This window comes from Spea bombifrons, chromosome 5 (assembly GCF_027358695.1).
Source record: "Spea bombifrons isolate aSpeBom1 chromosome 5, aSpeBom1.2.pri, whole genome shotgun sequence".
Taxonomy (NCBI): domain Eukaryota; kingdom Metazoa; phylum Chordata; class Amphibia; order Anura; family Pelobatidae; genus Spea; species Spea bombifrons.
This window is the reverse complement of record NC_071091.1, coordinates 7,598,642-7,616,829: the sequence shown is the minus strand read 5'-3', so window position 1 is coordinate 7,616,829 and position 18,188 is coordinate 7,598,642. Positions and strand designations below refer to the sequence as shown.

Here is an 18,188-nt window from a genome sequence, read left to right as displayed (position 1 = left end):
TCAGCATTGTAGAGTTACACAATTAAAGGTTTAGTTTTGGTTTTTGATTCTTTGCTGCAAAATTATATTTCATGAAGGTACTGTGCAGTTCATTATATTTTAATAATTAAAACTGAATACTTATTCTTCAATTACATGTTTTAAATCTAATTTACAAATTAGTCATATTATTAATATTGTATTATTCATTCTATAGTGAATGAATGTATATTATTCATTCACTATCCCAAAGTGTGTAGTATAATATGTTAAGAAATAATAAAAAATGAGTATAACCCAATTATAATGCAACGTATCCACAGTCCCAGTCAATATACCTGCAAACCGGTATCCGCAAAATGATAAATCAAGAAGAATTAGACCAATGCGTCTCACAGCAACCTAAAATATAGATTTATTGGCATCTTAGTCATTCTGTGTAAGGAACAAAAATGTCACTAAATCTGATACTACTGGTGAATGCTAGACTCATCCTTCATTATATTCATGTTTAGCACAAAGAATGGCATGCGTATCCTTCATGTGAAAAATTAAATGAATGTGATAACATTCTACAGAAAACAAAAACTCTGATTGGTCTCGAAGAAGGTCACAGAGTCCGATTTATTTATCTGTGTTTACGCTGTGTAGCAAGGTGAAAAAATAATATTGCCAACAGACGCATAAAAATGCGTGACTTGCGTGCCTTTAGGAAATGTTTTGTTCTGTCTCGCTTTTACGTTTTTTTATAAACAGTTAAAAAAAAATATCCAATGTATAAAACGTATACAATTCTGGTTTTGTAAAAAATATGGTGTTTATAATTTAAATGTAACAAAAAATATATATATATATATATTTTCACACACCTAAAACTGGACCTTTTGACATTCTTTAGTGTAAATATATATCATTTGAAACCTTTCACACTATTAACCCTTGATGGTCTCATAATGACTAGCTAGGTTTCATTCCATGGTGTTCATGCAGAACGAGTTTAACAGGGGACACAGTTGTTTTACCTTATAAAACCGGATGAACGTTTAATATTTAATGTTTGCGTAGTTCTGGATTCCATGTGCAATGATAAGCAGCACAGCTTTCTGAGTTATGTTTTCCGGCTTCTAGCACTGTGGTCTACAAACCTATTAAAAATGCAGAGGGCCAGAAGGGTAATTGTTAAATAGAACACATGGACAGGGGGTTTGTATAGGCTGAATAATTACTCGAAGGCTCCTTTAAAAATAAAGTCAGTCTTACTTGAGACAAGTGCGCTGGTTACTTAATTGGATGTGAGCTCTTGGAGAGGTGACTAGATGTGGTCTTACAAAGAGACCTGGATATTGTAGCCGTGTGACTCACCAGATGGTGCAACACTGACATCTTTGTCACTGTAGCACATATGAAGAACATGGGAGCACAGGCTGCATCTGATTAAAGTCCACTTGTCTGTATATAATATGCAACTCAGATGGCTTGGTAAAGGTGGTCGCAATTTGTTCCAATCAGAGACCCCACTTCAGCCATCTGCCATAACGTACTCACTTGTGTTCGGCAAGCCTGTCAATTCCACCCGTATTATTTGCAGATGGACAGACAGATGGACACCTCGTTTCTGAATAATAGAGGTCTCGTGCCAAGAGACATGCTAGTTTGAAATGGAAGATGTATCAGAGAAGGGAAAATGTACCAGGCTGAGACATATTGGCGAACGGCTGACCCAAGGGTTTTTAGTGCCCGAGGTGAACAATGACTTCCAAGAAGCCCCAAACCCGAAAATCCGACTTAGCCAGGATCAAGGAGGCTTCCCTAGCTCATCGCTCCTTGATGTAGCACACTTAATATGAATTTATCCTAAAGGTACATTTTAAATGAAAAGAGACTACAGCAGAGCACAGTTGGTTATAGAAATGAGTTTTGTGGAGGTAAACCTAGAACATGTTGGTAGTAACATTTGGCCATGCTTGCTTATATCATGTTGTACCCCTAAAAGCAATGCCGTTCTTCACAAATTCCTAGTCATTCTTTTTGCTAACTCTAGGCTTGTTGAAGGATACTGGTACGGTCAGGCCTGTTGGGCACCTTATTTATTTGATACCAAAAAGAAAAGCCCCTCCAGTTCCTCTGTTATTCTGTTTTAAACAGTGTAGCCCACCTCATGCTCTACTACACATGCAAGGGGCAAATTTGGGGCCAATTGGTAAAAATTGAAACAATCCTTCGGAATATTGCATTGCTGTTATGGTGATTGCTCCATATTTGGGTCAAGAACTTCTCTTTCTAAATCTAACTCTTGGTTTCTGTAAAATTCTAAAGGATCCAGAATCGGTGGCCGCCTTAGTACATACCCTCAGAATTTCCAGAATCATCACGATTCACTATTTGTTTAGACCAGAACAGCATCAAAGGGCGCATCGTGTGAAGTATTCCCCCTCTTATTTAAAGAGCTGTTACATTCAAGCCATTAATTTGCTAAATGAATCAAACCCGGTCTGGCCTTCAAAGCTTTGTTCCTATGAAAGTCCACGTTTTAATTTAGAGTCCATCTCAGATTATAGCGATGAAAAAACAATATTTAATCCTTCGTTAACACATGAATAAACGGGAGCTGTCATTTTCCACTAAACAATAACGGGATTATCTTGAGAGCTGTCAGTTTATGTAAAAACATTATGTTGCCCAAATTTTCATAAAAATTAACAGTGGATAGAATTCAAGATCAGAGCACAAGGAAGAGGAGAGAAATCTGCATCCGCTGTAATAAATATTCATATTTGTCTGCTCAGGAGATGAAATCTAATCAAGAGGCTATTGATGCACTAGCTCTTTCTCTCTCTCTCTCTCTCTTTTTTTTTTTTAACCAAGGCGTTTCATCTAAATTGGGTTTGATATGGAAATGAGTCTCTCTCCAAGTCCTTTAGGCCATGAGCATGCTGGGATACGCGTAAAGGTTCACAGTGCATCAGATGGTGCTATTGGCTTCTGCGGTTGTAGTTTAATAAAAGCCTGGAGAATAGGACAATCATTGAAAGTCTCTCGACGGTCAGCGTGGGTGTGAATGATCTGCATTCAAACCATCTCAACGTCTCATATCCTGGTCCCGTGTGATTGTGTATTCCTGGCACTGGGGTAACATTGTATCATTTCTCAAAGATGGACGTCATGGTTATTTTAATCATTGCAACGCGTTAATGGTCGTTATATTAAGGCAACTGATGTTTGTCATTGGAACACTCAGATTCTCTCCACTAACTTTAAAAGAATAACACTGTATATGTTTAATTCTACACACACACACATATATATATATATACTACTGATACTCCTAATGTGTAATTCTGAGAATAGGTGGTAAGTTTAATCTTTAAAGCTGGGGTCTGGGCACATTTTTCCTTTTGACATAGTTTTACTATATTTATGTTTAGTTGACATTCTTGTCAACTTTATAATACTCACCCTTTTGGCACTCGAATGGTGTAAAAGCTGTGAGGAAAATAAAGATCTTCATTTACTTTTATAGTAGCTACAATCTGTGCCTCTTTGACATAACAGGAGAATACCTAATACCTAATTTAGTTTCCTGTCATACTATTTTTATACCTGATTTTATTTATTTATGTAGATTATATTTTATACGTAGAGTACTTACCTGGAAACCAAAATGGCTTACATGTTATATCGTCTCACACTGGGTGAATATTTCAACTTTTTCAAAGGATCCTAGATACAGTATTTGAAGCACTGGGATATACTTTTGAAAATCATACATTTTAGACGTGTTAATAACCTGTATGCCCCATCAAATCAATGAAGAACTTGACCCTGTCCGTAAGAGAACACTGGACTGGTTATAACTAACTAGAGAAACCTAAAGAAACATAACCATATGTGTACATTGTAAAGCTTGTTCCTTTATTGGCTATTAGTGAAATGAATGGACCTTATAGGGAATTCATAATTAAAGGTAATTATGCTTTTGGTGTTGAGATGTTATGTATCTGATGTGTTATCCTTTTAATTAATTTTTTTTATTGATACGACTACCAGCAGATTAAGATTTAGAAGTTTGGAATTTTAATTTCATTCTTAATTTTTTTATAATACTTTATATCTGTGACTTTGCTCGTTATGGGATTCCGTATACCAGATACTGTATGGAGCGATTCAGCTCTAAACCCCAGGTTACAAAATGTTATATTTACAGCTGAATAAGCCATCTGGTTTTTATTGATTATAGGATGTTGATTATACCACAATCAGAGTATGTAACAGTGATGTCATTGAGGTTATTATTATTGGTTTATTTATATAGCACCGTCATATCGTGCTGCACTATATAATGGGATTATCTGTTATTATAGACATTCTTGGTGGGGATTAAATTGGTAATGGCTGGAGACGTAACTGGCGAAGGGACTAGAGATCGTGCTGTGGACAGATAGCTGATGTATAGTAGACGGGGACAAGAAAGAAACTAGTATGAGACATGAGGTTCAGTGGGTTAATGCAGGGACAGGTAGCTGGTATAGAGTTTAGTGGTTAGTTCGGTCAGTTTTATAGAGATCTGGAACTGTAACCACCTGGTAGCTCCACTAATACGCAGGAGACTAGTTGTAGAGACGAGAATTCTGGGAAAGATTTAGGAGAATCAAAGAAAAAACATGTCTTTAATGTAGTGTTTTAAAAGCAGCATAAAACATAATTTCATCATTTTTAAAACTAGAAATAATTATGTTAGGTTACTTATATGTAAATGTGATCGATGGCATTTACGTGGTGATGGCGGAAAAGAACCAATCGGCCTACCGCTTTATAATGTTAATTAACCTTCTTCACTTTAAAAGAAAAAAAGACCAAGACAATGGAATGGAATGTATTACACTTTCTTAAATTCACAGTGTGAATTAAGTGCTTTATACATTTTGGAAACAGGAAGATTCCAGTGGAAGTCATGGGGTATCCCTCGTAGGAATTAGGATGATGGAATTCAGCGTGTAATTGTTCTGCCACTTGTTCGTTTTAGGAAACTATCCAAGAAATTCCTTCTTTCCACTGGGATCAATCAGAATTAACATTTTAATGAGGTGTGCATTTGAGGGCATGGAACCAAGAAATCTGGTAGCCTAGACAGTTACGGGCATGTATCCAGCTTCCATTGATTAGTTTGGCTCTTGGAGAGACGAGCTTGCCGTGGTGTTCCTCACAAACCAAAAAGGTGCAGCCTTCAACCTGTCAACAAAATTAATGGAGCAAAGCAGAAAAAAAGGCAAGATTTTCATTCATATAATGTTTTTATGTTAGGAAACCACAGTTTATCATGGGGAATCACATTAACCCCTTAAGGACAATGGGCGGCCCCTAAACCCATTGAAAACAATGTATTTTGAGCCCGTACATGTACGGGCTTTGTCATTAAGGGGTTAAAGATGATCAAAAGATAATTGGGTTTGCTGAGATTATTATATTTGTGAAATTTTACTCACTATTAGAATTTAGTGGGATATTTCTCATCACGGCCTACTTATGTCTTTAGGTCATTGAAGGGGAACCCCCACCATTAATGGGAAGTACAAGCCTGAGCAGATATCAGAAGCGTGGCCTGTAAGGCCCAAAAAATAAGATTTGTTTTGCCATTTTTGAGACAATACAATAAAGATATTTGATTACATTGCTTGTTGTCTCATGGGTAACACCACCGATGTCATATAACGATCTCCAAGAGAGCTCAAGTCGCGTGAACTAGCTTCACGAGTAGCAGAGGACCATGGATAAATAATAACCTTTTTGAGTCTTTATGTGACAAATATTACATACATATTCTTTATGTAGACCTTTGCCCTGGTTTCCCCACAACGGACCTGGTTACGAGAGGGCAACGTCAAAATCTTTGGTTGGGGCTCATATCGCCTGCGTAGCTCCTGCTCGGTTCTGTATTGGCTTCCGTTTAACACATTTAACCTCATTGCAGGAGAAGTTCTCTGGGTTTAGCCCTTCATAAAGCATAGGGAAGTCAGGCGGTGGAAATGTTCAATTAATTTGCAAACTCACGGTTAAGTGCTGCTATCTAACCTTTCTCTTCGTAAGAGCTACTTATTATTAATGACAATTTTTAGCACGACCACAAAACATAGCAATTTAAGGATTAAGAACACATTGAATGTATTAAGAATATGTTTAATTTGTAATAACTTTTACATTCTATTTATTTCTTAACATCAATAGGATATTTCTGCTCAGCCAAGTTTCTTTTTTATGCTTCATTGGAAAACATTTAAAAAAAAAAAAAAAAAAAGAAAAATACAAATTTAAAATTTACAGTTCTTGGCCGATAGATGTATTGATCCTAAAACTACCTTACACTATTTGCAGCGGGAAATTAAAATGAACGACCGTTACCCATGTGTCTGTAAAGCTCTGGAGTCACCAAAGAGACGATTTTTACGTCTTTTTTTTCTGCTTTTTTTTTTAAGCCTGCAGGGGTTTCGTGAAATCTGGGCCACAAATGCATCATCCTCTGAAATTGTTCAAAAGTATATGGAACAAATTTTCCCTGTAATCCACAAAGTAGATTTCGCCTTTAATGATATTGTTGAATTAATTCGCCATGAATGCAAAATTATCATACTATACCTTTTTTCTAACCCAAGATGTTACCCAGTGACGTTTCCCAGCTAGGCCAACTAGACCCAGGTGTAGGGCGGCAGATCCAAAAAGCGGCAGTCCCCCTGGTACAAAACCGGGGAGCGGATCGCCCTCTAGGACCACAAGTGTCCTGCCGAACAATGGGCCGGTTACAAGAGAGATCTTTGATCTCCCAACTGACCTATTTACGCCCCATTACACTGACCTATTTAGGCTCTATTACAGCACCTGTTTAATGTACTGGAGATCCGTCCACGGAGATGGAGGCAACTTGGAGCAATGCCCTAGATCGGGGCTAGGGTGGCCCCAAAGGTGAGTGCCGGGATGTGACATCATATCCTGTGCTCTGCCTCTTATGAGAGAGGGGTACCTGGGAGCAGCATGCTATGGAGGGTTTGCTGACTCCCTGGTAACCATCCCATTGAGCACCGGCCCAACAGGGAGACTGATCAAAAAAAGGGGCAACCTCGCCCAGTTTGGTGGCAGGGGGCAGCCGCCTTCGGCCAGAATACTTCACTGCAGAGAACTCATCATCCCATCCTGTCCTCTCTATCACCGTCCCCCTTCCAAATCTTGTCTTTTTCTACGCATAATATTCACCTATCCTGCCCCAAACACAAAATGCTTAGGTTAGTGTTATTTATAGCGTGAACTATGGACATATAGTATTTATACGGAAGAGTATCAGGAATATAAATGAAGCCCTGATGATAAATGAATGTCCTGCCTGCTTCATCTGCCACAAAAACGATTAAATATATCACCTTTTGTCATGTTGTAGATGTAAAACATTTCATTTTTCCCCCCGCATAAAAGATATTCCGTTTTCATCTGCCCTATACAGCGCGACTCTTGAACTAAAGAGCATAATGAAAGTCCTCGGAAATTGAGATGGGCAGACTTAGTTGTCCAAGTCATCTGCAATTCCTTATCAACCATGCACACCTCCTCCATACACCTCCTCATCTTATTAACAAATTATTCTGCACCCTCTTGAAACTTTCGGTTTGATTATGGCACATCAAACGAAATTCCCGTACAGGTCCGTCGTGGGTTTTTTTTTTTTTTAAATGTGACGGCCCTGCTAATGAATAAATAATTGGTGGGAGCCTCTTGACATATCCATTCGGGTACTTGCACATAAGCTGGTAGTGCGTAGCATTAATTGAACCACTAGATTTATATTGTTCTGGCACTTATAAATGGTAAAGGTGGATAAAAAGACAAAACATCATAATATTAACCCCTTAAGGCCAAGGAAAACCCATTGAAAACAATGCATTTTAAGCCCATACATGTACGGGCTTTGTCATTAAGGGGTTAAACTATCCTATTTTTTTTCGCTTTAAATACGCCAAAAAAACCCACAAATAATTAAACTTGGATGTTCCCCTTTAGCATTTTATTCAGTTTTTGTGCTTTATTCCACTAAAACAATAATTACATGGTTACATAGTACATAAGGTTGAAAAGAAGACCTAAGTCCATCAAGTTCAACCCTTCTACCTAACCTTCCTGCTCTTGGTCCAAAAGAAGGCAAAACAAACCCCAATTAAGCTACTTAAAATTCTGCCATCATGGGAAAAAATCATATAATAATGAAATCTTGCTGATTTTCCTCATGAAGCTATAGTAAATTTTACATACCTCTAGCAATTCGCGTCTCCTGTGGAAAGGTTCAGAAGATGCCCTGCCGTAAACCACATCGAGCTATATTTTGAAGCCAGGGCTAGTATTTTACTCTTCTCTAAACCGACTCATTCATTTCTTTTTTAATCTCTACCCTTTATGATATCAGCTGAATGGCTTTTGCTCTCGCAGGTGGTTCTTATCAACTGTTTCCGAGAGTGTTCATCTTTCTAAATATTTCTGTAATCTTCCCACTCTTTTGTACAGCGTTGCCATAAAATGCCGGCATTATAATAATAAGAGTGATAAAATAGGCAATCTCTGTTAATGACGGATAAATGACGGGGGGGAATTTTCTCTATCAGTCACCGATTCAGAGCTGGTGAGAGGAGGTTTAAATAGACAGTCGATGATGTCCTTCACACCAGAGAGCTCTACCTTTAAACGATATATTCAGGGAATTAGCACAACAAAGCTATGGGCAAGACCGGACTGGGGGGGGGGGAACAACAGAGGTGTTTTAAGGCCAGCGGCTGATAAAATGATCTATATGCAGAGGAGCTGGTTATATACAAACGTATAGTATGCTCATGGGTGGCACCATCAGTATACCCGGGAGCTCTCCGCGTTTGGCTTGGAGTCTTCAGATGGAGCACTGCTTCCCCAGGTCTCCGGCTCACCTTTTTCTTTCTCTGGGAGCGGTGTTTGGTTGTGTCCACTCCCTGCCCACTTCTCCACCTACTCCCAGCTTATTTAAGGCTATCTTGACCTAGTATTGCCCCCATGTGTAGCTAGCCTCGCCCTTCATGTAACTTGATGCACCCCACAAAAAGCCACCCATCCAGAAGAGGGAGAGCTCTGGATGACCTACACGAGGAAGTGTCCCCATGTTTGGCCATCAGGCACTCCTCCCCTACCAAATAAAAATGAATCTTCAAGGGATCCAGTCCTACCATGGCCAATGTAAAGTGAAAATATTTAATAAATACATTTCATGACAACAAAAAATTAGTGCAATACCAAAATAAAAAACAAAAATAAAAAAGTGTATTAAAACTTCTTATCGCAGCACATCTTGTCTAAAATACCTGGGGCTAGTGACCCGGAGGTGTTCCCGCTGATGTCTGGGGCGTTCCCGCTGATGTTGGGGGCGTTCCCGCTGATGTTAGTGGATGTTTCCGCTGACATCATGGGAAACACCCCTATTTAAAGGGGAAATGGGCAGGCAGTTGGGCGTGTGAAGACCCTGTGACCCGGAGGGTTGGGATGTTGACCCGGAGAGCCGGAGAAGTGGTGCTTAACCCAGAGAGTTCCCAGGTATATTAATTAATTCAAATTACTTTTGAATTAAGTTCTTCTAGTGTTTTTTTTTTGGTAATCAGCATGTGGTTGATGTGGAATTTGTTAAAATTATTACATTTATATATCACACTCTGTAATCATGGAAATCAGTAATTTAAATTCATTTAAAGGGACAGTATAGCGTCCAAGCAGATTCCTTTAGAAAATAATACACATTAAAGTACTTTGTAAGGGGGACCACAAGACAATTTTAAGGGTCCGCTCAACTATCATATATATTAAAGTGCATATAATGGCTAGATTGCCCCTTTAAATACGACCAATCCTGCCTCCATTGGTACAGATTTTCCTTTACTTGAATGAAGTTCTGAAATTTAAAATGAATTAATTGACTTGAACTATAATGTCCCATTACAGGAGGGGCCGAGAAACATTTATTAGCTGCCTAACAAAGATTTTTTATTATTTTTGTCGTAATTTCACAAGCTGAAAACGGCATCAGGCGGCATATAAAAAAATGCAATCATGAACAGCTCTTAGACTGATATGAAAATTTTAATTCTAACTTTAAAAAAAAATAATATTGAATTGATCCTTGGAGCTACATACTGCAAAAATATATACTTTAAACCATCCACTTCAATCAAGGTAACCCCCTCTAATTTATGTCTCTGCCATCTACACAGATTTCTGGTCTCCAGTGTCCAATGATATGGGTTCCCGTCATTTTTATATAATTATATATGTGTCTCGACATTTTTTAAGACAGCTTTGTGAGTCATCGGCGCTATTAGAAAAATTCTAATGTAAGAAGATATTATAACCAATGAATCATCTCTGTAGCATCCTGAACATTCTCTATAAGATGGGTCTGGATCTCCATAATTTCCAGTGGGTTTACCTAATAATCAAAGAATGAGCAGCACCGATTGATACAAGATATTCAAGGTCCGAAATGTTTACTAAAAATAAAAATGTTTCCCTATAAATGTTTGGGGACAAGGTAGCAGTGCCGCTTTTAAGGTATGGACACTAGGTGATTGTTTACCGGAAAGGGGAAGCAGCGCCCCTTTTAAGGTATGAACACTAGGTGACTGCCCAAGGGAAGCAGTGCCACTTTTAAGGGATGGGCACTAGGTAATTGCCCACCAGAAAGGGAAGCAGTGCCGCTTTTGAGGTATGGACACTTGGTGAGTGCCCACCAGAAATGGAAGCGTTGCCACTTTTTAGGTATGGACACTAGGTGATTGCTTACCGGAAAGGGGAAGCAGCGCCCCTTTTAAGGTATGAACACTAGGTGACTGCCCAAGGGAAGCAGTGCCACTTTTAAGGGATGGACACTAGGTAATTGCCCACCAGAAAGGGAAGCAGTGCCGCTTTTGAGGTATGGACACTAGGTGACTGCCCACCAGAAAGGGAAGCGTTGCCACTTTTGAGGTATGGACACTAGGTGATTGCTTACCGGAAGGGGAAGCAGCGCCCCTTTTAAGGTATGAACACTAGATGACTGCCTAAGGGAAGCAGTGCCACTTTTAAGGGATGGACACTAGGTAATTGCCCACCAGAAAGGGAAGCGGTGCCACTTTTAAGGTATGGACACTAGGTGATTGCCCACCGGAAAGGGAAAGCGGTGCCGGTTTTGAAGTATGGACGCAAGATGATTATTTACCATTTTTGATGCTCCGTCTAGGCAATGAAAGAAAAAGTGAGAACAGAGAAGGCACAGGGAGAATGAAAGAAGGATCTTTGGGTGGCAAAGGAATGGAACGGTAGAGAACTTCAATATTTAAAAAAATATGTTTTTAAGAAAAAAGACTAAAGACCTCATTTTATTAAACCAGTGAAAGCTGTGAACTCTTGGCGAGTCAATAAAAAAATAAATCCTAAAAAAGTAAATTATTGAATTTAACTGTATTTAGCGTACATTGTTTTTAATGTTTACTTACTAGCATTTTTTTTAATTAGAACATAATGTCTTCTGAGTGTTTTTTTTGTTGTTTAGAAATCAAATGCAAACAAAATATTCCAATGAAAGATATTCCGACTCGAAAGTGAGTTCTGGTTTTTCCTTCTGCGAGAAAACCTTAATTAGTTTGTCTTTCAATTCTCCCTAGCATCTTTTCTTTGTAATTATACTAACCTATTATTCTGTCTGTATAAAACATTAATTGCATGATTAGTTTTATGATTCCTTCTGATTACACATTACAGATTTTTTTTTCCTCCCTTTCATATATATACTATTAGCCCGTCTTTTATTTTTTTTTTTTTAACGCTACTTCATTTCTCACCTAGCGGGGTTCCCACATATTCCGAGAGAACATTATCCTTTCAATAAATCGAGACGGTTTTAATCTTCAGCGTAAAGTATTGTTGTGGCCCGAGAAACATTATTTTATTCCGCGAACGAATGACATTTCATTTTACGGAAGAAGAAAAAAACAATATATATATTTTTTTAACCCCTTAATGACAAAGCCCGTACATGTACGGCCTCAAAATGCATTGTTTCCAATGGGTTTAGAGACCGCCCATTGTCTTTAAGGGGTTAAAATGTTTGATTTGCTTGATTTTTTTTTCTCCCTGACGGCAGAATGTAAATGTAAGAACACATAATAAGTAAATCAGCGACTTTTTTTTGCAGTTGTCATATCCTTTTCAAAATGTCTTGCACATACTGTGTTCTTCTCATTATAAACTGTTAATTCCTTTGGAGGAGCTGACTGCAGCTCCTTGAAGAGTCCCTGGCAGCTGACCAAAAACTTTAAGAGGATCTTACAGGATATTTTAACCCCTTGCCACCCAGCCAGCTGCGATACACGGTATAGATTTTTATCGGCGACCCACGGGGGCGATATTTTCCGAGACGTGGGTTTGCCTGATAGCTATCGTCTAGGTACGCGGTTCTGTTCCGAGTGAGATACTTTCTCTTGACGTCGTTGATTATGCAGTAAACCTAATTATCTCCCTTGGAAACGGCAGTAAAGCAGAATACAAAAGCCGCAGAATCCAAACGCTCCGAGATAACTAGATTGTTACGTACGGTCCTATAGCAGAATTCTATTGTTCAGTGAATTTCAGAAATGCCTTGGGTGAGAATAGTTCTGTGATGTTTAGCAACTACGATGAACTATGACCTTATCATAGAAATCCCACAATTCCCAAGAAAACAGGTCTATCATCGATTATTTATTTTATTTGTGTAGCGAAATGTTCTTTAATAATATACTGATGAAAGAGATATATGGTTTTATTTTTTATATATATATTTTTTTTCAGTTTTAGGAGATTTGTGCGGTTGAGAATGTACATTGAAATTGTATAAAATAATATCTTTATTTCCAGTTTTTATTCTGGTGATTCAGAAGCTGTCGTTCTACCATAGAGAATGTCTATAGAAATTAATATTATGTAGTCTTTGCGTCACACGAGAGGGAAAATAACCATTTTCCGTACGGTAAACCAACTGCGGCTTTTCATCAGCTCTTGGCCAAAAGTCTACTTTTTTGCGCATACTCACTTGCCAATCCATGTTTATCTATTTATTAAAGCCGTGAGTTTTGCTTAGTGGCCCCTAAGACATTAATCTGATTCCGGACATAAGGCGATGTACTAAGAAAACATATCGCTGCATTGATTCCTTGGAAAAGAATATGGATATCTATATGTCCTGTAATGCTTTAAAGGGACTGTAAGTTAGATAAGCAGATTTTACTTAAACAAAAAGTAAGGTTTGTGAGTAAAGTAAAGCGATTTAATAAGAAAAGCAAGAGTGACTTATCTTACCCCGACCACTTCCAGTTCCATGGCTTCTCTCTGTTCCAGTCGACGGAGCTGATCGCCGATTAAAGGTACCCGTCATGGTCGGTGAATGCCTCATGGTCGAAATATGTTTTTGTAGGAGTAAAATGAACATTTTATTTGGGCTTTGATGTGCCTGGAGTAAAAATGTATCATTATTATTATTATGTATTGTTTTATATAACGCCATAATATTCCAGAGCACTATATAACGGGTAGACAGGACATAACAAGTAGTATTTAACGTAATAATTTGACTTCCAGAAACAACAGGTAAGGAGGGCCCGGCTCAAACCAGCTTACAATCTCCTGAGAATTGTACAGAGAGAATCTCGTTGGCAGTGATAGAATGAAGATAAAATGCTGAATTAATGTACCCAACTCCTTAATTCTTTGTCTGAAGCTGATATAAGAAGATGATCCCCTCGCTCATTATATAGATAGCATAGGCTAGTGTCCCATTTTTGACCAGTGTCCCACTGAGCAACGCCACCTTCTCGCTTGTGGGGATCATGGCCAGTTGGGACGATCCTCTGGTTTCCATTGACTGGCCCAGATAGCTGAAAAATCAATGGGGGTCTCTGCTTTTGCAGTACAAACCTCCATCACCTCTCCAATAAGGCCTCCTTGCGTTGCTCCAGAGCTTATAAGGTGTCTCTTGAGGTAAGGTGAGTGGTGGCCCAACTAAATTCTGCCTCAAGCCCTGCTGACTTCTACCTTTTGACATGGACACCTGAAATGTTGGAGGGTATGTACCCATGACTGCAACATCAACATGCAGACTCATTTCATCAGACAGAAATGTTTGTTCATCAACATGAACGCCCTTTGAAAAAAAGCTAGGTCCTTCCTTTGCTTGAGGGTCTGAAATGCACCATACATCCCTCAGGCATGAAATCATCCTTGGGTCATTGACGTCCCTCACGTTATTAGCCTCTTTTGTATGCAGACGAAATCCAGCCATGCCTTTCGCATGGTGTAGCCTGTCATCGGCCATAATTACCACAAACTGGATATAAAACCCTCCGTAGAGATAGCTCCACGCTGCCTGCAATGGAAATGTGACATTTACCGAAACTTTGTGCCGTTTGAAGCTTTCACCCATTATTGCGCGATAACCCTGTCTCTTATGTCAGCCGGTCTGCTTTTCAAAGTTGCTTTAAGAGCTCTGAATAATTTTGCCGGTAAAGAAAGAAATAAATGAAGATACATTGTTTTACGACGCTTCATATAAAAAGTTAGACACCTGCAAAAAGGTCATTTTTCAGCATAAATTATGAGTCCAAAACCACGTATAATCTGAAGAAAATAAGTTCTTTCTGCACAAGGTGACTCGTTCAAAGCCAATAAATTAGAATTTAAAAGATATTTCACGAAAGAGTTTCACGAAATAATTATCAGCATAAGGTTTCGTTAATTGATGCGCGGCTTAGAAGTCATTTGAAAAATGGAGGCGGCCGTGTTTACTATGAATAAATCATTTTTTCCCCAAAAGCAGCAAACTTTCTGCTCTAGATTGTATTCGGGAAACGTTCCAATCCATCTGCCGTGTCTGGAATGGAGTTGAAGTATTTTTATTGGGATATTAACGATCCTCATTTGGACTTTTATGTTTAATAGGACCTGAGTGGTCAGGATTCACTTTGGGATCAATAATTTGTGGGATCAATAACAGGGAAAATATATTTTTGGGCAGAGCTGTATTATTATTATCATTTATTGTTTTATCTAGCGCCATCATATTCCGCAGCGCCGTACAGAGGATAGACATGACAAAACATGTAGTACATAACATAACAATTTGACTTACTGGAACAACAGGTGAGGAGGGCCCGGCTCAAAAGAGCTTACAATCTAGAGGGAGTTAGGGTGTATTATACAAATGGTAAAAGTGCTGCTGTTATTTTTATTGTTTTTATTGCTGATGATGTTATGTACAAAAAAAGATACATAGCACATCTTTGGGATAGAATACACTCTGTTCAAAGTGTACCTAAAAAATACATTGATTAATACATTGTTTGGACTCAAGTGGTTTGTCTCACATTCCAAATCTGCGGAAATAAGAAAAGAAAAGGCACATTACTTATATCCTATACTATGACCTGTGTCTGTATTACGATGTCATATCACAACCAGCGCAAGCTTACCAAACGCTTACAGCATAACAATAAAAAAAAAAACAAAGAAAGGGAATCTTAACCAAAAGTCTAATAAACTAATGAAAGAGGGTTTGCGGAAATTAAATCCTGTATGCACAAAGTGTCGATCTGACGTTTCTCTGATTTAAAGCTACTCAATGCTTACAAAACGAGACACCCAGATCTCCGGTTTCTAAAGCGGATAAATAACCTTCTTTAGGTTGTCTCCTGATTTTCCCTGCAGGGATATTAATTAATTATTTTCGGGGGTTTGCTTACCAAACATTGCCTGATATCTGAAAAATGACGTGTCGATGGTATCTGGAGACAAGGCAGAAGCTAGATGCCAAGGTGTCCAGGTCCTGTGAGTCAAGCATGCGCTGGCATCATAACCCAATCTGCTTTATGACCCTAACGTAGGGGCAGTAGTAGGCCATATGTCGGCTTGTAGGGAGTCCCTGTTGACCCGTGAATGTGTCATTTACAACGGAGAACGTAAAGAAGAGGAAATACGGAGAGGATTGAGCAGAAAATATGGACGGCATTAGTATAAAGAACCCCCTATAGAAGGCGTTTAATACATAAACATGTCTGTACTGTTAATGCACAAGCCCATTGATGCATTTTACTATACAGCATGTAAATGCATGCATACATTAAGCTATAGTGATCAATATACATTGATTGGGTTGTTATATTGATCTTATACATTGATTGAGTTGTCTGTCCCGTGGCTGTTCACGGGTGCTAGACTCACTTAATAAGAGAGCTTATAATAAAGATATTTACATTGAGAATTCTTGCTATGATAATGTATGTCGTGGTTTTTCTGTGATTTATAATACTTTTGGTTTATTGGTCGAAGAACATTTTGGGTTAAACCACTTAAAGAATTATCTTCCTAAAGAGCAAATCACTTGCGGCTTTATCTTTTTACATCTTACGCTGAGGTTGTAGGAAGAATCTTTTTCTGATTGTGGGAAGATAAGGTTCTCGACATTATTAGAAATGAATCTCTGTGGAGTAAAGAAAATTGTGAATGTCGCAATATCCAATTGGGCCTAAATCTAAAAAAAAATCAGGCTCTTCTAAAAAAAAAGAGAGCGGAAGAAGGTGATGTAGATGTGGACATTGGAAAGTCTAGCTGTGTGCTCACTATAGAGTTATTGAGTTGCTTATAATTTATGCATTATGAAGGGTGAGTTTTTCCATTAATGTAGACCCTGAGTAATAGATAGATAAAGCAGGGGCATCAAGCGAAGAGTGCCGATCGGACAGCAGCTCATCAGACACCGGTTACTTACCTTTACCGATGCTCGTCGGACAGATTCCACCTTTTAGTGTCCACCGGCCGAGTAAAAATAACTTCAACTCGTTATTGAAAGTCAGAGAAGATAGTTATATTTATTTTGACTCATATCTTTGGTTTTATTTAGTTATTTTAATGTTTTTTTTTTTATATAACAGATTAGAGATGGGTAAAGGCCAAGATTATAAATGAATAAATAACTAGTGTCGGAGTCTAACTTTTTAGCCACTCACTCCAACTTGCAAATTCAAGGTAAGATACTAAGTAGCACAGTTTGGAGTAGATGTAACTTATATCTAGCTCGTTAAATCCTCTTCTGTACCCCACCAAAAAAAATTACAATATCATCGATGTATCTAAAATATCCTGTTATATCTGAACAAAAAGCATTATTACCATTAGATTTACATTGCTTTTCATATAATCCGACATACGCGTTGGTAACAGACCCAGTAAAAATTCTTATGTCCCTGCCATCAGCTGTAAAAATACCCCATTTATTGTGACTGTTGGCAGCTTGGCATGTGTTGTGCGTAATCAGGCACCGTACCTGTCCAAAAGGGGTGACGATGGGACATTATGTGAACAAAATACCCTGTGACAGCACAACACCGACCATATAACATCACATGGTGCAGTGTGCCGGCTGGGGACCCTAAAAGTTGATTAAATGCTCCCCTTATTATTCTGTAAAACCTGCTTAAGAACTTATGAACAAAATTAAAGTTGCTGTTCCACTTAGACGTAATACTAATTAAGCTCTCTTAATATATAAATAAGCAATGCTAAGCAGTACTAGGAATTGTGTGTCTAATATTGGGTTTAGGTACACAAGTATTACATTTTGCAGAGTAGGTGGAACAGCACCTTAAATCCCTAGCAATCGTCAGGTTCCGTAACAGACTATTGTATGTAGAACAGACATTTTTTTTGTATTCCTCACTCTCTTCGGTTCATGCCGAAGCCCTTTCATTCTCTGTAATCTTCGTAAAATCATAACGCTGACTTCACCCAAGAAGCACCGACTACGCAGAAATGAAATCCGATTCTCAAATAATTGTGTTTAACACCTTTGCCGCGGTACAGCTCCCCGGCGTTTAAAGGTTCCTAGATGAGCTGGTCTAGATAGAGTGCGAAGGATGTCTAAGGATAGATAAGGATGAATGACAACTAGACATCAAGGCGATTCCCTAGAAGGTTCGACACACAATAATCCCGAGTCTAATTAATCGCGGCTCTCATTTTCTGCGCAATTCCAGAACGTGTCCAGAAGACATCTCTGTTGAGTTTATTTCAATTACTTTAAGTCCTCTAGCTGGGCTTTCCGTGCGGGAAACGCTCCGTCCACACCGTGTTCAAGTTTGGGCACCCGGGAACCCACGCTA

The 18,188-nt window shown here is 38.6% G+C and overlaps 1 protein-coding gene across 1 annotated transcript in view; it reads left to right on the top strand.

Moving 5' to 3' along the window:
* PTPRN2 (protein tyrosine phosphatase receptor type N2) overlaps positions 1 to 18,188 on the top strand; it is a 371,264-nt gene that overhangs the window by 234,545 nt on the left and 118,531 nt on the right. The window lies entirely within an intron of this gene.